Genomic DNA, 24,239 nt, shown 5'->3' on the forward strand with positions numbered 1-24,239 from the left:
AAAATTAGGGATTAAATATGATCAAAAATGTAAGCCTAATGTGCTGTGCAAAATATACCCAATGTTACAATGACACCATGCTCTCCTGGATTTTTTTTTTTTTTTAACTCAGCTTTGTCTTAGTACTTCTGTAAATTCCTCCTATTGTCCTCAATCTCTTAAAATAGAAGTGTCCTGAGGTTTAGTCCTAGGTGCGAATCTATTCCCAAACTCTACTCACTTTCTTGATAAACTAGTTCATTTTCACAATGTGAAATGCCATCTATAGGTCAGTGATTACACCCACTTTTTTACAGCTCAAACTTCACTCCTATGTTCTGACCCCATAAATCCAATTGCTTTTAAGACATCTCCAATTGGATATTTAGTAGATAATTCAAATCATTTCATATGGAATCGAGTTCCTGATCTTTCTGGCCAAAGCTTCTCCCCTGGCAGCATACATCATCTCATTTGACAGTATCTTCATTCTTTCAGTATACAGGCCAAAAAAATTCGATTTCTCCTTAATTCCTCTTTTCCTCTCACATCTCATATCCAGTCTGGAAATTCTACTTGCTCTGGTCTAAACATACTCCATGTAGCATGTAACTATTTTTCATCACCTCTGTTGTGACCTTTCCTTCTTTGCACCTTATCTTTATCCTTACTTTCCTGGATTACTGAAATAGTCTTCCTACAACTCCTTCTGTTTTTGCCCTTCCCTTGATAGTTTCCATGAAACACAACACCTAGAGTGATCACTTTCAAATGAAACTCCATTTATCTCACTCAAATTTGCTGAAAATACACAATATTTTCACTCGGTATAAAAGATAAGTTTCTAGTAATGGCCTGTAATGGCCCCAGTTACTCTCTACCTTATATTTTACTCCTCTCCCTCTTGAGCATTCTGCTTTGCACAAAGCAGCATCATGTGGTCCTTCCCTTTAACACACCAGGAACACTCCACCGTAGAGGAGTCTGCACTGATTGTTTCCTTTGACTAGATTCTTCTTCACTCAGTTACCTGTGTGTCTACCTTTTTAACTTTCTTTAAGTCTTAGTTCAAATGCTGTTTTTCCAATAAGGTTTATCCTGATCACCCTGTTGAAAGTTGCAATCTACTCCCTCTCCAGCATTCCCAAATGCCCTCTACCTTTCTTTACTCTTTCATTTGTCTGCAGCGTTTATTGATGTAATATATTTACCTTAGTAATTCCTTTTTTGTACTATTCTCATTTTTTAATGTCTGCCTCCTTCCACTGGAGTGAAAATTCTACACGGACAGGGTTTCTGTTTTTTGTTCACTGTTCTATCCTAGAGACCTAGATGAGTACCTGGATGTGTTGGTTATTTAATAAATATTTGCTGAATTAATATAGAAAGTTTAAAAGTAATTGTGTCTTTGTCTGTGGATCAGAATTGCAGATCCAAATGTAAATTTCTTTAAATTGTATTTTGTTATTGTATCTCCATACAAAAACACTGAAATTATTTTGACTGTGCAATGAACTAATTACCTGATGGTAATGAACCACTCAGTAACCACTCCCTTGACTCAAAACTGGTTGGTTCTGTGTATAGTAGAGTCTGTGCTGATTGAATGAAGTAGGAAATATGCATGACATAAAAAGATAGTCAAATGGAACCAAGTTAGCTGATACCTAAGGCATTAATCTCTACAGAACACACTTTGACATATATCATGGCAATATGCTTTTGAATCCATCTTCTAGAGTAAAGAAAATAAAAGCAAAAATAAAGTAAAATTACCTAATTAAACTTAAAAGCTTTTGCACAGCAAAGGAAACCATAAACAAAATGAAAAGACAACCTATGAACTGGGAGAAAATATTTGCAATTGATATCACCAATAAGGTATTAATATCCAACATATATAAACAGCTCATACAACTCAACATCAAAAAACTAAATAATTTGATTTAAAAAACGGGCAAAGAGCTAAATAGACATTTTTCCAAAGAGGACCTGCAGATGCTAACAGTCACATAAAAAGACGTTCAACATCCCTAATTATCAGGAAATACAAATCAAAATCACAATAAGATATCACCTCACACCTGTCGAAATGGCTGTCACCAAAAAGGACACAAGCAACAAATGTTGACGAGGATGTTGAGAAAAGGGAACCCTCACGTTGTTGGTAGGAATCTAAATTGGTACAGTCACTGTGGAAAACAGTATGGAGGTTTCTCACAAAACTAAAAATAGAACTAATATATAACCCAGCAATTTCACTTCTGGATATATATACGAAAAAAAAAACCCCAAAAACACTAATTCAAAAAGATACATACACCCCAATGTTCATAGCAGCATTATTTACAATTGCCAAGATATAGAAGCAACGTAAGTGTGCATCAATAGATGAATGGATAAAGAAGATGTGGTACACACACACACACACACACACACACACACACACACACACAGGAATACTACTCACCCATAAAAAATAATAAAATAATGCCATTTGTAGCAACATGGGTAGACTTGGAAGGCATTATGCTAAGTGAAATAAGTCAAACAAAGAAAAATATTATATGATATCCCTTATATGTGGAATCTAAAAAATACAACAAGTTAGTGGATATAATAAAAAAAACGAGATGCACAGATATAGAGAACAAACTAGTGGTTACCAGTGGGGTGAGGGAAGCAGGGGGTGGCGAGCTAGTGGAAGGGAGTAAGAGATAAAAACTTAGGTATAAAAGAAGCTACAAGGATATACTATACAACGTGGGAAATATAGCCAATATTTTATAATAACTATAAATGGAATATAACCCTTAAAATTATGAATCACTATATTGTATGCCTGTAACATATATTATTGTTCAGCAAATATACTTCAGTAAAATAGAGATTTATCAGGGAGACTGGCATATAGATTTTTGTATCAAGTTTATTCAAACCACATAAAATCAATCATTAGGATTTTTTTTCTCTTTCTGGAAAGATTTGTTTGACATTGATGTTATATTTTCTTTACATTTTGGGGATCCAGCAGTGAAAATGTGAGGATGTGGAGCTAAGTTTATGGCAAAGTTTTTAAGCATAGATTCTATTTATATAAAAGATAAAAGACTTTTTTCAATGAATTTATCAATTTTAGTTAAATTTTAAAATTTATTGGCATGATGTTGGCCATGGTATTATTTTTAGAATCAACAGTGCTTTTTTGTTTAGTCTTGTTGGAAATCAGTGCCTTTGTTAGCCTGAATCCTTGGATAAACAAACACTAAGACAGGATTCTATGCTGAAACAGAATGACTTGCTTATCATATTGATACTATTTAATACACAGACTTTTAACAGTAATGTACTGACAAGAATCTCATTTGAATTTATTTTTACATCTAAGGCTAATATTCCTGGAGACATTTTCTTTCCTCCAGTAATCAAATAAAACACTTATTTCTCAGTCACTCATACTGACTGTACCCTTGCAGATGCCAGCTCCTGCAGAAGAAAATAATACCTCGCTCCTTAACAAACAGCAGGACTTCCTTCTCAGAATGCAGACAATTTATCATAAACACAAACCCTCCAAGACGTCATTAAGAAGAAATCCACCAGGACTCTAATGCATCTATCATGAGTCTATGACTAATGTGGTAACACTCTCTCCTGCTATTTATATTCTAGTCTACTGTATCTTTAGACTGGTTTGGTTTTTCTCACTTTGTATCCAACTTCTGCATTTTCCCCATCCTGGCTAAATCTTTCCTTGTGTCTTTCTGAATTTCTGCTGCAAAAAATTTTTAAATTCCCCTTTTGTCTTTCCCTCTGGATTTCATTTCCATCCGTGAGCCTCAAAAATGAGAATGAGCTTTCAGTAACACCACTTACTTTGTGCTTCCTGAAGTGTAGGCCGTGCATTCTTTCAAATCTCGTAATACAACAAGATCGTGAGTCTAATGTCATTCCAGTTATACTGATGTCCCTCTCCCTGCTCCATTGAGACGTGTGGTTATACAATTACATTCTCCCCCTTACTTCTGTCATTTACTTAGTTCCCTGTCACTTTACCTCATTATATAAAGACTTCCATTCCACACTCATAGTCTCTTCCTCCCCACCACAATTTTTCTGCCATAATCCTAGATATGTTCCAGTTTCTCACTGACAATCTATCCAATTCAAAGCTCTCATCTCCTTGACCATTTTTATCACCAATGAAGTTAACCTTTCTTACAGCTTGGCCTCTACCAATATTCAAAACTTGTCACCCACAAAATCACGAATTAAAATATCCCATTCTCTAAAAATGGTTTCTTGTTATTCAGACTTTTAAGGCATTGCTAAAACTGGGCAAGGCCTTTTTCTCACTCAAGAAAGAATCTTAAGTCCTAAAGAAATCCAGTTCTCTGAGAAATTATTCTTCTATAGCTTTCAGGTCTTTTTCTTAGGGCCTCAGTTCTCACAGCTGGGAATCCTAGTTTATCCTCAGGATAATAGATTCAAGGATTCAGTAAAGCTATCAAAGACTCAGTGTCTTCCATCCCTTGAGGCCACCATCCTTGGTGCACCTTCACCCTCAGGCTCGTTCCAAGATGGTGGCAGTTGTTTCAGGCATTGCATCCTGACACAAAAGGAGGAAAAAGAGCCTCTTCACCCACAGTCTCTATAAGGAATTCAGATCATTTTTTTAGAGTATTTCAATAAGTTACTAATAAGTTTTGACCTATGTAATGTTGTCTTCTCCATACCAATAATTGTACATGGAACAACTGGATTAAGTATGCAAACATTTCCATATAACTCACTTGCCTTAAGTGTCTTCTCATCACAACTTCCAAATTCTTTAAAGGTCTAAAGAGATCTTCAAAACATGCTCCCTAGCAAACACCCTAGTCTCATCATGAAACAATCTTTCTCTTGCTTACCAGACTCACAAGCCTGTTTTGTTTGTTTTCTTATTAGCAGACAAAATTCTTTCTATTTCATTGCCTTCTAATATGCTAGATTTTATTGCTGAAATATTCTTTTCTCTTGCCCCATGCTATTTTTTTTTTTAACTGGCAACTTTTTCATGTCAGTTTTTAGGAAATTACTCCATCATAGGTCAAGTATCTTTCAGGCTCTCACAATACACCCAGCCTTCCCTTTGAGACACATCACAAGTCTAAGTGAATAATTATCTGTATAATTCCTATCCTTAAAAATGTCTAGCTCTCCCCATAAATTCTAAGCTTCTTGAGGGCAAATGTCATCTATTTTGTTCTTCTGTGTTTTCAGAAAATAGAAGTATATGACACATAGTAAAACACAGAGACACATACAAACACACATGTATGTTGAAAATAGAGGTAAAATAGTTAATTTATATTTTCTATAATAATAAAAAGATAATTTATATTTCTGCCATACACATTTTATGCTTACCACACACACTTTCCATTTTTGCAAAAGATAATTTGGCTCCTATTTCACACACAAATGAATGGGCAATAGGCAAGATTATTTGTTTTTATATCTCTTCTTTATTAGTCTCCCTTTGGGGTTAGAAATCATATTTTTTATAACACCAAGTAAAAATACTGTGTAATTTTCTCCAGCTGCATTTAGCATTCAAAAGTAGAAATGATGAAACTTGACTCAATCAGGGAAAAGTTTTCTTTGGTGAAATAGTGGAAGACCAGAGAGTTAAGGAGAATAGATTATTGGTGAAACAGCCTTTGGCTTGATGGAAGTCAGAGAATAAAAACAATTTATTAGTAGAGTGTAGAGGACAGTGTACATATATAACTGGAATGAGGGTGAGACTGACAGACATAATGAAGTGGCCAGAGAGAATAGTTTTAGAAATGGATTTTAGGGATGGAAAAATTCTGGACAATGATAGGATCTATTATTCTACCATAGATGTGTAGGCTAGAGAGGAGTGGAGTTAATTGGCCAAGTGGTTAAAATACAAAATTTATTTATAATGTCAATAAAATTATATTAAACATAATATATAAATACATATTGAATATATATAATTGAAAGAGTGTGTGTTTGTGTGTGTGTCTGTGTGTGTGTGAGAGAGAGAGAGACAGACAGAGAAGGACTTAGAACATGGAAAAAAATGCCTATTTTTAAGATAATACTGGAAATTGACCAGTTTGACTATTCAGGGGTATTGGAAATTTATAGTTAGGACAGTATTTTCTTCTATAATTACTAAAGGTTTCATTGTATGTAGAAAGAAAATCTCTCTAGAAACTTCTCTTTTACTGTTATAAAACAAGGAAAATATCTTTTGGGGGTTATAGGAATTTGCAGCTGAGACGCCTACCTTAATGTTCCAACACTCTCCCTCTACAATGACATATTTTTCTAGAACTCACCGAGACAGAAAGTTGGTTCCTTTGTGTTGATAGTGTTCTCTTTTTCCTAATTGTCATGGTATTGATCCTGTTGTGTTGTAATGTGAGCTGTCAGCACATCAGAAGAGGAAATTGGAAGGACACTTTGTATATAAAGACATCAGTATGAGAAAGTATGAGTTACATTCTACAGTTAAACCAATATTGTGTGGTTAGAAATACCTGCCTGGTAACAAACAGATTTCATTTAATTACCATGTGTCACGAATACCTTGTTGTGCTCATGGAAAGGGGTTTAACTGTTGTGAGAAAGCTCTTTGGATCTAGAAAACCAGATTGCCTGGGTTCAAATCCTGTTTCTGCTACTTAATAGCTACATAAACTGGTAACCATTTACAACCTTTGAATGACTGACTGAATTTCCCCTTTTGTAAAAGAGTGATGGCAATTCTAACATGTTCATATTGTTGCTGAGCCTCAATGAGGTGAAACGTACAGAGCATCCCAGGCAGTGTCTTGCATACGTTGACGTTCTATAAATATCAGCTCTTGTCTTTGTTGTACTTGTGTACCGGAAAAAATCAAGATCTTCTCTCGCTGGCATTTTTCAGTGACATGGAGGGTGTCTGTATACAAACTATAGAGGCTACAGAGTCTAGAAAGTTGTGTAGCCTATTTTCAGCTGGATTTCTTCAGCTACGTAAGGAGCCGACGTAGATGACTTCTTTCAGCTCTAAGATTCTATTATTCTATCACTAAGCATTTATCTACAGTCAAAATAAAGATGTGATATTAGGCAAATTATTGGTTTATTATTCAATACTTGAATATGCTGATTCAAAAAAACTAGAGCAAATAAGCAAAATACTTACAGACACATACGTCTTTTTCAGAATCATGTGAATAACCACTTCAATGATCACTTTTATTTTTTTAATAGGAATAATAAATGTCATAGTATTATATTAAGTTGTAAAACTTAGGAGAAAATACAGAGTTTATTAATGCATTTATCAGACATAAGAACACCTGGCTTTTATAACTTGCATGTGAAGCAAGTCCTGAGGCATGTTTTACATTGGCCCAAATCTTTCATCATCAATTGAGGTGAAGTAGGTTAATAGTTTCCCAGTATTATTCTGAATTCCTTCTCTCCAAGCTATGTACTAGCAACCTTAATAAATTTCATTCCCTTTTTATGTACAATATTTAAGCATTCATTTCCAATTCATCTGTGAGATGAGTGTTATTGCCCTTAAGCTATGCCTCTGGCTCAATCTTTCAATGTTTTTTAGAAAACAATTTTGAAAATATTTTTACTTCCCTGGGAAGTATCTTAGGTATTGCTTTATTAAAAATCAATGAGGAAAAAATATATATGTATATATTCACACATACATATATAATTTTAAAAGCACATTGCAGCTTAAAATTATCTAATAAACTTTTATAAGGGACTTTCATAGATATATTTTTAAGAATAAATTACCACTGTATAACACAATGAAATGAATTAATTATATGTAAATTTAGTCTATCTTTTATATGGTAAACCAGTTTTTCAGTTCCCCTAGAGCAGAGCTTCCCAAACTTTTATACCTTATGGCACTCAGAAAAAAAATACTAAGATTTTTAACCCTGGATTGAACTGCAAGAGTTGTCTAAATGTGATTGGATGTTAAAATTTATTTCATTTTGAGTATATTATATAATTTTAAGGAAATGAAATATAAAGATTATTATTGGAAAAAATAAGTTTGTGCCATAAGCATAAACATAAATATGGCTTTATGTTTAAAATGGCTATATTGAATGCTTACCCAAATCTTTAAGTGATTATATATTCGGATTCTTATTGGTAACCATCTGCAAGAAACTCTGCATATGTAGATGATAAATTATAAGCCAATTTTTATCACCATCCAAAACTATGTGAGGAAGAGTTGTATTTTAAAAATCCATATTTCTTCTTGCTCTTCAGTTAGAAAAGAAATGCTAAATATTGATGGCATGATTTGATTTTGAATGCAATTGAAGCATTTCATATCAAATATTTTAAAATAATAATGGTGCCCGAATTTAAGGAATTGACATGTATTTGCAGAGTAAAAATCCTAAGTACCTGCCTGCTCCCTTTCTCTCTGATCTGCCCACAATCCCACTGGCAATCAGCTGTACAGTTCACCATGCTTTTCATATTTTAGGACCTGGAATACCCTTTCTTGCAGCAGCATAGACTCCTTGCTACTAGGAACCAGGGAGCATCTGCAGCTGCTTAATGAGGTAGGTGTCCAGTGCATGGAATTTCCTTGGCCATGCCTCAAAGCTGTTGGTACTGGCTTTTGGCTTTTTGTATTTGCTGTCTACAGGTAATGTATGTGGCAAGTTCTGTTTGAGCTTCCTTATGTGAAGCTCCCGATGAAGCTAGAAGAAATTGGCTGAGGTCTGTGGTGATCCCTGAAGAGAGGTAACCCGGTAACATATTTATGGCTTCTTAGTGGGAAAGCTCTAATTCACTGTATAGATACTTATCTAACTCACACCCATAAGTCAATCACAGAAAAGAATAAAACTTCTATGAAATAAATGATGATTTTAGTTACACTTTATCAGTAGAACATATGCTTTCCAAACTGTTTTTTTGTTTTGTTTTTGTCAATTAGAATAGAATATTCTTAGAGGAGAAAACTTTCTACCAATCTTCAACATTCACCAGGTATTTGAGTCCTTATATAATGCATGCTAGGCCCTTTGCTAGTCACTGAAGTTAAAACGGGTAACAGAAAGAATCATGATAGCGATGCATTTACAAAGTGTTTTCTAACTGATTTATCGTATGAGACCACTAGAATATCATAAAACTAACAGTTGCATAAAAAATAAACTTACTCTCATTGGATGGCAGTAGAACCAACTAAATTAAATAGCCCAGAGACAATTGGACAAGCTAATATTTGACATTACATTCATCACAGCACAAATATTTTCTGTATCAAGCACAAACACTATTTATTTTATTTGGTTAAAATTTTGTATGAGGGGATAAAATACTGCAAGGCAATCACCCAGGATTAATATCAGACTCCACAGGGGATCACGTCAACCAGTCAGGATGGCCATCATCGAAAAGTCTACAAATAAATGCTGGAGAAGATACGGAAAAAAAGGAGCCTTCCAACAATGTTGGTGTGAATGTAAACTGGTGCAGCCACTATAGAGAACAGTATGGAGTGTCCTTCAAACAACTAAAAATAGAGTTACCATATGATCCCTACTCCGGGGCATATATCCAGAGAAAACTCTAATTTGAAAAGGTACATGCACCCCAATGTTCATAGCAGCACTGTTTACAATAGTTAAGACATGGAAACAACCTAAACCTATTATTCAGCCATAAAAAAGAGTGAAATAATGCCATTTTCAGCAACATGGGTGTACCTAGAGGTGATTATACTAAGGTAAGTAAGTCAGGCAGAGAAAGATAAATACCATACAATATTATTTATATGTAGAATCTAAAAAAATAATATAAATGCACTTATTTACAAAACAAAAACAGACTCACAGACAGAAAAGAAACCTATGACTACCAAAGGGGAAAGGAGGGGAGGGATAAATAAGGAGTTTAGGATTAGCAGATACATACTACTATGCATAAAATAGATAAACAACAAGGTCCTACTGTACAGTACAGGGAACTATATTCAATATCTTGTAATAAAGTATAATGGAAAATAATCTTAAAAAGAATATATATAATATATAATATATATTTTATAGATATATATTAAATATAAATATATTTTATATACATATATAATATATATACCTAGGAAAATGCTTTAGGTATTATTACAGTTTTATTTTAAAAAATATAAATCAGGACCAGCCAAAATGAAGAGACACAAAAGAGCAGGTTTTGAAGGGTCCTGAGCACATAGCTTCTGTGCTTCTTCCCTGTGCAATCAGGGCATATTACCCTCTGGACACACTGTTGTCTTCACCCTCAGGAAGCCCCACCAAGCTTCAGTGTCTAGAGATTTAACTGAGGTCTCTTATCCCAGATATTATTGATTGGATCATTGACTACCTGTTGGAACTACCTGGAGCCTATAGTCTCCCTCCCCAGAGCTTGGGAGGTTACCCTGGTATCATACAACTCAAAGCCCAAACCTTCTAATCACATGGTTGGTCTTCGTGGCATGACCATCCCCAATTCTGAGTCATCTCTGGCATAAATATCAAAAGGCACTAAGAGTCACCTCCAAGTAAACCATCAGGGCCCACCATGAATAACAAAGGTATCCTATCACTCAGGAAAATCCAAGGGTTTGAGTTTCTCTCCCAGGTACCCAGGACAAAGATCAGACAAATTCTTTATTATGTTATGTGAACTTCAGGTGTATGGAATCAGAACAAAACCACTTCCTTCCAATCACAACTCCAATACCAACATATTCATCCATCCTGTGTAAAAGAGTTTTTGGGCCTGCAGAGTAGCATGTACCACTTGGTACAGATAGAGAATTACTATGCTTCCTCCTGTGGGCCAGACAAGAGCACAGGGGGTGCCATAAAGGGGCTGGGGGATGTGTGTCAGGAGGCTGATGATTAGGAGCAGAATATGATGGATTCCAAGAACAATTCAGCCCTGCAAAATTCCCCAAGCTAAGTAAGTTGGTTCAGTCTACTTCAGCCCAGAGGAGACTATGGAAGCAGAAAGGTTTCCTTCTGGTGCCTTGGTAGGAACCTGACAACCTGATTTTATTGGTTTCCTCCAATAGGATAACACATCTGGGACACAGCTGAAACTGGAATCATCACATTACTATGTTTTCAATATTCTCCAGGAAACATCTGTCTCCTTTAAGCATAAATATAGTACTTAAATATAGATATGATAAGAATCAGTACACCTGCATGTTCCAGGGCTGAAGTGGTGATCCCACTTGCTCCAATTCTCTAACAGAACATGACATATCTTCTGAAAGATCATCATGATAAGAAAGGGAATGATCCAGGGATTTCCACTTGAGTTTTCCTATCCTGATGGCCCTCACTGCACAGTTCAGAGGGGCAGGGTAAGAACTCTGCTGTTTATTATAAATCTATATGTACTACGCCTATTACTGAGATAATAACTTTGTAACAGGATCAACAGCATCAGTGCATAGTCTCATCCATGCAACTGGAACCAATGTGAGACAGGCTTGGAACCAAAACTATACATTACTTATTTCCATAAGCCTCCTCTCTGATGAGTATATCACTGTGACATTCAGAATCTCTCTAATCACCCCTTGGGTTTCTCTTATTTCTATTACATCAGTGCACAATTACCCTGATAAAGACCACCACTCCCTCTGAAGCTGAGTAAAAGGAACATTTACAGAATGCAGGTATGACGTTACTAAGGCCACATCTCAAGTGTAACGGGCCTCCCCTTCACTCAAAGGGATCTTGCTGTCTTAAGAGCTGATTGTTTCCTAAACTGCATCCTTTGTCCAAATTTAGATCCATAAATCAAATGCAGTGACAGCATCTTCCATTTTCATTCTCAGCCTATAGAGGATGAGAACCCTTTCCCTTGTCATTGAAGATCCTTTTGAGGATGCTTGTACTCCCTTCTCCAGTGTATTTCTCAAGGGTCTGGTAAAGAAAATTTTCTCTGAGTTTTCCAGAGAACATAGGCAAGTGGCGGGTAAGAGGGTACTCCTGATAAATCCAGTGTAACATTCCCATGAACATACTTTAGCAAATCCATTCTTCAACTGTCACTTTATAAACTCTCACATCATGGTAGCACAAATAGAAAATGACAATATTGTTTGTTAACCTGGCCTCTGGCCACCTCAAGGTCCACTTTCACTCCCATCCTATGATTTGAGAGCACCGATATCTTTCTATATCTGGAATCTAATAGGAGCAGATTTGTGTTTTACACTAAAATAAAAACAAATAATTTTATAATCTCAAATCCATTCATCACTGACCACTGTAAGTCTAGATTTGCCCAATCAACACAATAAAATAATGAGACCCATTCTTACCACCTAGGTTAACCTATAGTCTTGGGTAAGTGCACCCATATTAACAAATTCAGTCTCACCTAGGACTTGTTCAATCTTCTTTTGCCTAGTAAATTCAAAATCCATTTTTTGTACAAATTATTTGTGTTGAGTGATTTAGTTACTATCAAAATCTCAAATTTCCTCCTCTGGAGTGAGTATTCCTTGTAGTTTGTCCCTTGGGCATGCAAGTATCTGACTCAAGTTATGGATGTAGAGGTAATGGTGGGTGGTAGTGGTAGAGCATAAAAGAAGTTGATATCTTCTTGCAAGATTACTCATGTTACATGGTCTTTTACCAAGACAAGACTAGCATCTTCAGACAGGTGAGGAAGGGCCAATTCTGTTACCAGTGGGGTCTCAGGGACATCTGGGAATATGGGGAAACTGTAGTTGTCTCAGTTCTTCGAAGTGGGTTCCAATGTTTTTTATTCATTTCCCTTTCCCCCCCTTTTTTTGCATAAGGAAACAGAAGATGAAAATTAAACTTCACTCATGCACTATTCTAATTTTTGTTCCAGTGCCTCTGGAACAAGTGATGACTTTCATTCAGGATAATAAAAGATGCTCCATCATTCTGTGATCCCAGTAAGCTAAGGAACCCTGAACCTAGTCATTTCCTCATATAACTTGTCCAGTGCAGGTAATAGTACAAATACTCCCACCATGGGCAGTTTCAATCCACCGACATGACAAAGTAGAGAAGAAATATGTACAATAGCCTTGATTAGCTGATGTGAGATGGCTTCACCACACCACTAAAGGATTCCCAAAACCATGCCGTTCGACTGGCAATACAGGAGAGTCATGATCAGGAACTTGAGAATCAGCAAGATGCTGCCAAAGCTGCAAACTCCACAAACTTACTGTGCCTGCCATGAAACATGCCAGCAAAATGAATGTCTTGCTCACAGTTTATCTCCCAAATCAGAGCTCTAGCTATGAATGAGTCAGGAAAATGTAGTGCTCGCTCTTTAACCAGTTCATTATAATAAATTACGCTTGAACTGAGTTAGAATTACTGTGGAGCTAACCAATATAAATTATAGATCGCATCCATTAACAGAGGCTTAGACTGTTTTACATAGGTATTGTACAGTGAAGAAAAGAAATACATATTTGTATGTATGTGCATGGGTATATGATTGTGTTAAAAAGCATTAAAGAATATACTCTGAGTTGTTGACTCAGGTTATTTGGCTTGAAGGGGAATCAAGAAGGAAGAAGCAGGGAAGTCATTTTTTAAAATTAAAAAAAAATGAAATTAATCAATATATGCACTACTATATATACACATGTTTATGTGCAAAAGGAAGTAGAAAATATTGAGTTACATCCTATCTACTAACTTGTAAGTATATCCATGAAAAACATGCTAAGATTAAAAAGTAGTATTCAGTAAGATTTGTAGTATAATTCAATTTTGGAAAAAAATCCACAAACAAACCTCCCATATAAGTATTTATGGCTTGAGTATGTTTGTATGAGCAAAAGGAAAGACCTTGAAGGATATAACCTAAGCCCTTATTGTTAGCTGAATTGTGTGTTCTATTTTTTACTACAATAATGTATTAATTTTATAGTTAAAAAAATTTAAATATAGATAATTTGAAATCCAAAAGTCTCTTCTGGGATTCAGTCTCCATGATTGATTGAGCCACATAAATGAAACGAAGTGAAAATTAATATTGCTTGAGTATTTTGCAAGTAAAGTTTCAATAGTATATACAGTTTTCCAAGAATGAATCTTATTTGAGCCACCAGATAATAAGAACAAATTGTAAATAATAAGGAGCAAATAGAATAAATCACATCGGGAGATCTTTGATTAGGTAGTGAATGTACATTCTCAGGGAAAGCGAGGTCAACACCTTCTATTTATGCACATGAAATACGTCCAGCAAATGACACAACTAGAAAAGAACCAAAATCGTTTTGCAGGAAGGAACAGTGATATGGGCAATCTTTAACTCACAGTTTATTGTATTACACTGCATCTTCACTCTATTCAACGTCATGTTTAGTGATGGGAATGTTTTACTCTGGACTAGTTTGAGATTTTTGAATAAAGGAATAAGTGAAATGATTGCCACTAAAATATATCAGATCCTCTTTACCATTATTTAGAAAAATACAATTGTAACAGGGAAGTCCATTGTATTCTTATCTGCCTTTCCTGGCATAGTCTGGACAAGATGTCAACTTCACACGTCTCCTTCTTCTCACCTCTTTAGGGAGCTGTTTGAAGTTTAAAGCCTTAGCTACGCTGAGGAATCTAGAGCATACTATACTGAATAAGCCATCTCAGCAGGAAAACTAGTGTGTTCTTTGGATATGGGAGCTGCCCTCACTTCTGTGGCATTCGCTTAAGGATTTCTATAATACCAGACTCAGGAGGTAAAAGGTAAGCCCATTTTATAAGATATCTTTGGGGTTCTTTTGCTTTCAGAATAGCAGGCCATATGGCATTCTCTGGCTTGATTTCAAAATCATTAACAAAACACACATCCTTTGTTTCATTTCATTATTCTTTTTGCATAATTTTAATTTGACGCTGCCCTATTAGGAATGTTATGTCTGTGATATCTCAGAATTTTTGAGGTAAATACATACTAACCAAAAAAACTGGCAGCTGTCATAATGATAAACAGAAGCACTGTAACGGATTGTGTTCAGAAATAATAAAGACAGGCGCATGTCTTACAAATTGTGGGGAAATACATATACACGCTATAGCTTATTATTTTCCAGCAAATAAGGGAAATCGCACAATCATAATAGAAAACTTCTATTTTCTATAGAAAACTTTCTATTTCATGATAGAAAACTTGTATTAGTAAAACTTCTAAATACTTCTCCAGGTATTTCAAGGCAGAAACCAAAAGGTCATCTGTTCCAGCTCAGGATTTCTCGAGTTGGTAGTCATACTTTTCAGGTGGGAAATAGCTGTTTAGGTAAGTCAAACTTGGGCTGTGAGAAAAATAAATTATGAGGTGTTTTTTTTAATGAAATGTGATTAAATCTTGAATTCCTTCATTTCCTTCTAGTGTTTTGGAGTCTTGTCTGCTTATAGTGTACATTTAAAATATATGTGTCTGTGTATATATATATGTGTGTGTGTATAAATATGTGTAGATATAGATATAGGTGTATAGATATATAGGTTTGGAGTCTTTCTTGTGTCTCTAACCTAATTTGAATATATAGATGACAGACAGAGAAAGAGACAGACAACTTGGGATTCTTTCACTCTCATACGTATTAGCAAATTAGCCACATATAAATAAAAGGTCAGCCCATAACAGATGCATTAAGAAAAACAAGAGCAATTTAAAGTAAGTACTTCCCTCTAAGAATAGAAATTGCCCTCAGTGTATGTCTGATTTGTGAGGTTTGAGGGGCCTCTTTTTTGGAGACTATAAACAATAGTTTGAATTGTCTCCTGTCAGATGGAGTCCCTGCCTTGACAGAAAAGACGGACCAAATAACCTTTAAACCCAACATCTGCATCAAATTCTGTGATTATAATTTCTATTCAGATTAAGTTACCATAATTCAAAACCTATTATTATGATCCCACAGGGCTAAAAGTTATGTGGGAAATGGATACATCCTATTGTACAGAGAAATGCAGTGTTAGACCACAAAGAAGTAGACTTCAATCCTACCTTTAGATCCTTAGTTTTTCCTCCACTAAGATTCTACATACTTAGGCAAGCTTCTTAAGTATTCTGAAGCTTATTCTAACATACACACACACACCCACACACACACACAACATAACAAGTGTATACATGAATATATGAATTCTAGTTTAGTCCAGGCAAAGTCGAGGTTTCATTGTTTGGAGGACAAGAAAACTCCAAGCTGAGTAGGAGGAATAAATCAATTAGCCAGGATAAATTGCTGAAGTGATAAAAAGTATAGAAAATAAGAGGATGTGGAGAAAAGGTTCCCACCTATTACCTAATCAGGATATACAACATTTACATGGTATTCATCCACTCTTGTTCCCATCCTAGTGTTAGTCTTGGATCTCTAACTGAATATATTTAATTCTCACTGGCAATCCTTCTGATAAAGTTTCCCTAGTCTTGGTTGAATGAAACTCATCCCATAATGACATTCTTCAGGAAGGCTTCAGGAAAACAGCATTCTCTGAACTCTTGCACATCACTTTCTCTTTGGTCTGAGGTGGAAGCCCAGCCTCACATGCGTCAATGTACTTTTTATTTTAGCCACGTGTACAATGGACAGTTGCACACACACTCAGACTCTCACCTTGCATGAGAATTTGGTCCCAAAGTGCAGACCATGCCTATATTTTCATCTTCTTCCCCAGACTTTCCTTGATGTTGCAGTCAGTGTACAAGTACAATCAGAAGGCAAAAGAAGTAATACCCCTCCAGCTAAAGCTCAACCAGAGGGAGCAATGGATAAATATTTCAGCCTACTCTCCCCAGAATACCAATGGGAGGTATTCCAAACACCCCTCAGGAAGTGTGATGAATTCAGTCCCCACTGCTCTTGGAAGTACCTCAATTATGCACTCTTAGGCTTTAACTACTTCCCTAATTATTCTCCCAACTCCCTCCCTCCAACTTTATGGAGTCACTTCCCAAATGATTAAAACTGCACTTAAATGCTTATCTCAGGTTCTTTTTTGGGGAAAACTCAAGGTAAGAAAGTCGGTACAAGAAACTATTCTAGAAAGCACATTCTATGATGAGGTTCTAGAAATGTATCACCAGTCACGTGACAATAAGCACTGCCTTGTTGATGCTGATAATCCCTAGTGTGTTAGTAAAGGGCTCTAAAGCCTTAAGGTGGTGAAGACAGTAAGTTGCTTTTTTAATTTGAGACCAAAGAATTAACTGCCTACTCTATATATCAGAAGGTCTCAGAGGACATTCGCTTCATCAAATCAATAATGACTTAATTAACGTGGCAGCACATTTGAGAAGCTCTGTGGTGGCTGTGGGGTGTCTCATAGTCATATCTTGCAGGTAACAGAATCCTCATTTTGGTTCCCTGAACTATAGAAAAACTATTAGGAACAGTCAAATGGAAATGGCTTAAACTGGTCTCTCCCCCTTCAAAAGAAGCTATACTACATGGGGGTGGTGTTGCAAAGATTAGAGCTACATTCAGTAGCTTGGATAGAGAGTGGCAGTTTCCAGGACATCTCTGTTCACTTTACCTGCATGACCTCTGCAAAAATAGATGGGTCTTAATGGCCTGAAAGAGACTAGTATGATATGAATTAAATGGCAGCTCCAAGAGTGGATATTGCACTGGTGGTAGTTTCTTCACTGAAATAGATAAGCACAACTTCTGGCTCTTTTAATGTGGTTATTGACTGGAGAAATTACCCCAACCTGACCCCAATGAGAGTCGTCCATTTAATGGCCAAGAGAACTTGTTAAGTAGCTTGAATGAAGAGTGGGGCCTCATCTATTTACAGCATTAGTGGAAGCAAAAAGGAAAATTTCTACATGTGATGTATTTTGGCTACATGAAACCAATTTTGGACATCCCACCAAGAAGGAAGAATTTTGGAACACACAAATATTTACAGCATCTGTCTGTTTCATTCCCGAGGTTCAATAAATAGTTTGAATTCTCAATGAATGTAAATGAAAAAATAAAATCAAAAATACAAATTAAAGTTATGAAAAGTATGACATCATAAATACTTAAAGAGAAACAAAACTAACCAACTACCATTGTTGAATAAGAAGCAGCCTGCCTTTCAGCATCTATTAAAATCTCATGCTATAATGAAAACCCATACAGCCCAGAGAAAGCTGTAACACACAGTATAAATTAAGAAATTTGTCTCCATGTTGAACACGGAGCCTTCTGTTCAACAAACCACCATCATTCATTGAACAATGAAGTACATCGCACGACATGGGTAAGGCAGTGTTATTCATGAAGGATTCCCAAACCACGTGAACTGTCATTTTGCACATAACCTTGTTAGTAAGGAAGTCCATTTACATTATCGGCTTGACTAAATTAGGCTAGACGCTTGGAGAGTAAGATTGGGACACATCCAGAATCGTAAGATAATCTTCTGAGTTCCAAACAAAAAATAACAACTGTTTGCCAAAGAGTAACATCTGGGGTGTCTCATAGCACAATCCCCACAGCAGTGAAAATGGGTACAACGTCCAATTTTCATCTGTTGTAAGTGCTAATTCTGAAAATGCATGTGGCCTCATTTGCTACTTCAAATAAAAGTACCAGAGCATCTGTTCAGGTAAATCCCACATCCAGGGGAGTTAACTGTGCTCCTTAGAGCCAGATTTTATGTTCTTAAATAAATATGACTTCTGCTTCAGAAAGGATTTTATCAACAAGATTTGAAGATTTGGCTCTGCTGAGAAATTCTTCCTAAGAATTATATTCTATAATATCATTTAATACTGACAACATAAGGAAGACCTGTTCAAAGTGATGTTCTGATTTATCTATAAATAAATGTGTTTCTATAACATTTTTCCATGCGAATGAAGACAATATGGGTAGCTTCAGCTGTCTTCCCTAGTTCCTAATTGCTTGTTCTTTTTGTTCTTTCCTTAGGCATGAATGAGTCTCAGGTCCCTCCTTTCACTTTCACTCTAACCATACTTACTTTGACCCCTCTTTCTCAACAGACAACATCAGAAACTAAATCTCAAGATTAATAAAATATATTGATGTTATTCAATTAATAATTAAGCATTTTTTTACATTGGCTTGTTTTTGTCATCATAAATTATGTCATAGTACTGTGATTAAAACCATCCTTCAATAGCTCAACGTCTCAATTACTGGACCTCCTCACTCACCACCAATGGTCTTGTCTGTACCCCATCTTAACTACCATTCACCAGGTCATGTCACTACTGTATCATTTTGGTCTCCAAGGTGCTTCCTAGGACTCTTCAAAAATAATTTTGATTATAACTCATCTCATAGTCTATAGTTTTGTCAGACAAAGCCTCCATTATGTTTGGAAATGTATCAACCATTATTTCAGTTTTTTGTCTGTCCAACCCCTTCCCACTGAAAGTCTACAGTTGCATGTATAGCAGTTTGCTTGAAACTGACCTACAAGTTACTGATGCTCTTTTCATTTGTTTAATTTTTTTCTCTCGGTATCTTATTTTGAATAGTTTCTACTGTTATACCTCACAGTCCCTGATATCTTTATCTGTAATATCTGATATGGCATTTATCCTATCCAGAATTTTTTCATCTCAGACATAGTTTCCACATTTAGAAGTTTGGTTTTGATCATTTAAAAATATCTTCTACATCTCTACTTTTTACTATAATGTTGATAACTATTTCAATGACTTTTTGATAATTCAGACGTCTGTGTCAGTTCTGTGTCTTGATTGACTTTTCTCCTCCTGTTGAGCCTCTTTTCCTGCCTTTCCGCCTGCCTGATAATCTTTGGTGGATTACTGACATTGTGAATTTTGCTTTGTTCCATGCTGGATAATTTTTAACTCCTAAAATTTCTCTTGAACTTTGTTCTAAGGTGTGGTGAAGTTACTTAGAAATGGTTAGTTCTTTTGGACCTCTTTTAATGATGTGTTAGGTGGGTCCAGAGCAGTGCCCACTCTAGGGTTTATTGTTCCTACTTCTGACTCAAGACTTTGCTGGATATTCTGTCCGATGTTCCACGAATTAATCAATTTTTCCAGTTTATCAGCCTTGTTTGAACACCAGGTACTATTCTCTTCTATTTTTTTTTTATTATTATTACATGGTTATTTCCCTGACCTCAGGTACTTTCTTCACATGCATATACTAACCAGTAATTTGCTGAATACTTTAGGTGGACCCTCTGTGAGTCTCCTGGATTCTGTCTCTAGGATGCCCTTTCCTCTCTATTACTCTGTTCTGTGAACACCATTTTTCTTGGTCTCTTCAGAAATTCAGCTCTGTCTTGTCAACTTAGGGAAAGTGGTGGGCTCTACTCCAGCGTCCACTCCTTGCACTGTGGCTTGGAAGCTCTTTCAAAGCAGTAAGTTGGGCGGGAGGAGGGCTTACCTTATTTGTGTCTCGTCTCCTTTCTCTTCATTGCTTGATGTCCAGTGTTTTGGAAATGACTGTTTCATTTTTCTCTGTATTTATGTTCTGTATTATTGTTCTTGATTTTGTTGCAGGCAGAATAAATCCTGCCCCTGTTACTCCATCTTGGCCAAAAAGGAATTTTCTGGTCATGCTCTGAGATAGAAAACAAAAGGACACCATGGTTGGCCATTGGCATAGTATTCTTGAATTTAATTAAAATTTTACTATTTGGGTCATTCAACATCTCCTGAGGTAAAATTCTAAGCTATTCTTCACTTTTTTTTCTTGCATAAAATATATAACAGGCTATGGTTGTTGCAGGAGACTGGCCTCTTGAAGGTGGGAAGTTCTTATGAAGCATTAACCATATTTCCAGTTCATCATAAGCTTAATGGCTAAGCCCTAAAGGATTAAGAATGGAGACACTGGGAAATTTTATTTCTGCTTTCATCATATGTTTTTATGCAGAGGGCTCTCCACTAGGATAGTACTCCTTGTCATTCTCCCTAGCTCTGTCTCCTCTTCAAGACACAAGGGGTCAGTATTTGATTGATCAGTTGAGGTGCCAGAATTCAAACTTCTTTTTCTCTATTCTTTTTCTATTAGCTTATCTTTGGAGCATATTCATACTCTTGGATTCTCCATGATGTAAGCTTTATAAGCATAGTCTCTTCTGCTCTTATATTTTCCCCGAGTTTCACTACATGAAGCAAAGCCCAGGAGCAAATTTTAAAGGAAAACCAACCACGCAACCAAATTCTCTACCTATATATTGCCCTATTTCATTGTTATTTTCCTTAATGCACTTAAAAAATTTGTATAAATAGAGAAAAATGCTCTGGGCAGGAAAATCTGTGAACCAGATAATTGGGTGAGAAGAGTAGAGGAAGGAGAAATTAACTGAGTCTTTTGCTATCCCTTGGCTTCTCCAGTTTCTATTACTAGGGCATTTCAAAATCTTCTGAGCCTCTGGAGCAGAGAGACTAGAGGCAGTCCAGAGTTAACTGAATTTTAGTCAGAGTCATATTTACAAAAGTAATTTTAATGCCTGTTCTGAGATGTTTTTTCTCCTATCAGAGAGCCTGGGGACACTCAATGAGTACAGCCATTTTTTTTTTTTTTTTTTTTTTTTTTACAACAGGCAATAAGGAATTCCCACATCCATTCATGGTTATCAAAAGAGCACTCCAAAATTTGAGATAAAGAGTACAGATGCAGACAATGTTTGGAAATCCAAATATGGATGGAGGGTGATGAGAGAGCAGTTTCCAAGACACTGCACTCATATCATGGTATAAAAATGTAGCTGCTGGCAAGAATAAGGAAGCACTGTGACAGTGGTGTTCACCAAACCTCCCATTTCCTCGCTTACCTCCCTAGCCTCCCTGGAAACTAGATGGACGTCATGTGGTTGGTTCTGGCCATTGACACATAGTAGAAGAGGTTTGATACTTCCTGGCCAAGGCACTGAAAAACTTGTGTGTGATTCTCCAGGTTTATCTTTCTGTGCCTATAGAGTGGAGGAAGCTACTTACCCCGTAATGACCATATACAATATGGTGGTGCTGCTAATTCCTTCGGGATCTAAATGCTCTGTGAATCTAACCACCATCTGACCATGTGGAACTCATAGTGTGTGGTTGAGCAAATTTTTGTAGTGTTCAGCCACTGATATTTTGGATTTGTTTCTTACCACAGCATAAATTAAGACTATACTGATGAATACAAGCCCCAAACCTAGAAAGACAAAGGGTTCAAAACAGATCACTAGCAAGAAGTACACGTTGGAAAAAACGCAAGGATAAAGCTAACAAAACTTGTACACAAGATCAGGATTAAACTTAATATTGCATCCTAGAGTTCTAGATGCCAGTTTTGTGTATATTTCTTGTCTACACTCAATATCATTTTAATCAAAATATTAAATTAAGGCTCGCGGGACCCAAACTATGAAGGCAGGAATATTATATAAATTGAGTTCTCAGCAAAATCTAGTCTAGAATAACACTGTACTACAATAACTATAATCTTATATTAATAACCAGTATATGTTTTTAGAATGTGTGTTTAAAAAATAAGGAAGTCCATTTTTATGATGAATTTTATAATAAACTTGGTTTGTTATGCTGAAACTTCAATGTGCATACCCTTCTTGAAAACAAAGATTAAATATTGCTTCTATTGTAACTTAGTTAACCTTCTGAACAATTCATGACTATGTGCTTCTTGAAGAAAGACCTGCAATGCTTCTAGCCCCAACTGTCCTAGAAAACCAAGGTTTTAGCACTATTTTTACTTGCTTGTGTAACTTGTAGTACCATAGGATACTAACCTTGTTCATTTATATTTTAGAAAAAAAAAATGAGTTGAATACTAGAATCTTAACGAGCTCATTTTCACTAAAAGTAGCTTAGGACAATTACATTTCTGTAACATTTAAACTACACTTAAAATTCTCTTTCAGATTTGTGAATTATAAAATTAACCATTAATCCGTAGGAAAAATCTGGTATGAATAAATCAAAGTCTTTGTAATAATGAATCTCACAAAGTAGACAGTACTAAGTATTAATTAATTCTCTTAATTGCCTTAAAGAATACAGTAGTTATTATGTAGGAGAGGAAATTACCCCAGGATTAAAACAGCCAAAAGCAAAAGTTTCTGAGTACGTGTTTCCTATCACTTTAAATGCACTAAAGAGAAAATAAGGACTTAAATGTTTGATCTTCTCCATCCTCCCCTTCGCCTTCACCTGGATACTCTCATCCCTTCCAAACTTCTACTAAATAGTTACTTGGAAGAAATCTTACCTGCATTCAAGGAACTAACCCACACCATAGTGTCTGACTTTCAATTTCTTTCTTCCTTCCTACTCTGGTTCATTGACTTGAAATCTATGGTTTCTGTTCATATGAAAGCAATAGTATATGTGAGACAGCCGCTGTTGACATATAGGCTGAGGATGTAGATCCCAAGGGTCAGAAACACAGATCAAGGGCACCTGTGTTCAATACCAAGGTCTTGAAAGGGCAGTGGTAATAGCACCCTGCCTGCTACTCTGCTTCCCACTGACACTGTAACCAGCAGGGCTGACAACACCACTAAACACGCATCCTGGATACTAATCAGGCTGTGCAGAGCTAGATAAGCACTTCAGTTCATTCCATAAGTGTCTTCGTTTGTCTCTACATTACAATTGTGAGATTCTTGCTAAAGCAGATGAACAAAGAGTCTGTATGACAGACATTAATACTGCTGTATCCAAATTACTTCCCTTTTTCTCTTGATTCATTCTTCACTTTCAAGAAAAAATAATTTAAAGAGAAGATATTTTATTTTTTGAAGATTACCTTCTAATTCAGTAAAAGTTTCAATATTTGTGTATATCAAACAAAATTTGCGTATATCAAACAAAAATCTTGCATCTTATAATTTGTCCTCTTTTAAATTTGTGCTTTTAAATTTTAAATACAAGTAAAATCTCTGAGTGATTGTACTGAGTGATAGAACTGAAGTAAGCTCGGTTTCTTTGTCTTCAAAAATCACTATGCTATCACTTTTTTTTTAATTCCAAAACTACTGATTAAATTCAGTGAATTGTAGTACTACAGGAGTTGGAGATATGACTGGATCAGAATTAAGCTGAAATAATTCCAAATGATTATGGATGTGCTCTGGAAATGAATACAGGTGGCTGAATCTGCACATGCCAGGGTTTGAATATACTCATGAGTTTTCCATATTGACTTTTACATTGGATACAATGTTTCTTAATGTGTA

At 35.8% G+C, this 24,239-nt stretch overlaps 1 long non-coding RNA gene across 13 annotated transcripts in view; it reads right to left on the reverse strand.

The window, feature by feature from the left end:
• LOC105078446 (uncharacterized) overlaps positions 1–24,239 on the reverse strand; it is a 618,316-nt gene that overhangs the window by 560,542 nt on the left and 33,535 nt on the right. For all 13 annotated transcript variants that reach the window (XR_012507535.1, XR_012507538.1, XR_006718939.2 and 10 more), the window contains exon 2: positions 20,435–20,611. This is a non-coding gene — a long non-coding RNA (uncharacterized LOC105078446). The remainder of the gene's footprint in view (positions 1–20,434; positions 20,612–24,239) is intronic.

The sequence above is a fragment of the Camelus bactrianus genome, chromosome 6, assembly GCF_048773025.1.
Source record: "Camelus bactrianus isolate YW-2024 breed Bactrian camel chromosome 6, ASM4877302v1, whole genome shotgun sequence".
Lineage (NCBI taxonomy): Eukaryota > Metazoa > Chordata > Mammalia > Artiodactyla > Camelidae > Camelus > Camelus bactrianus.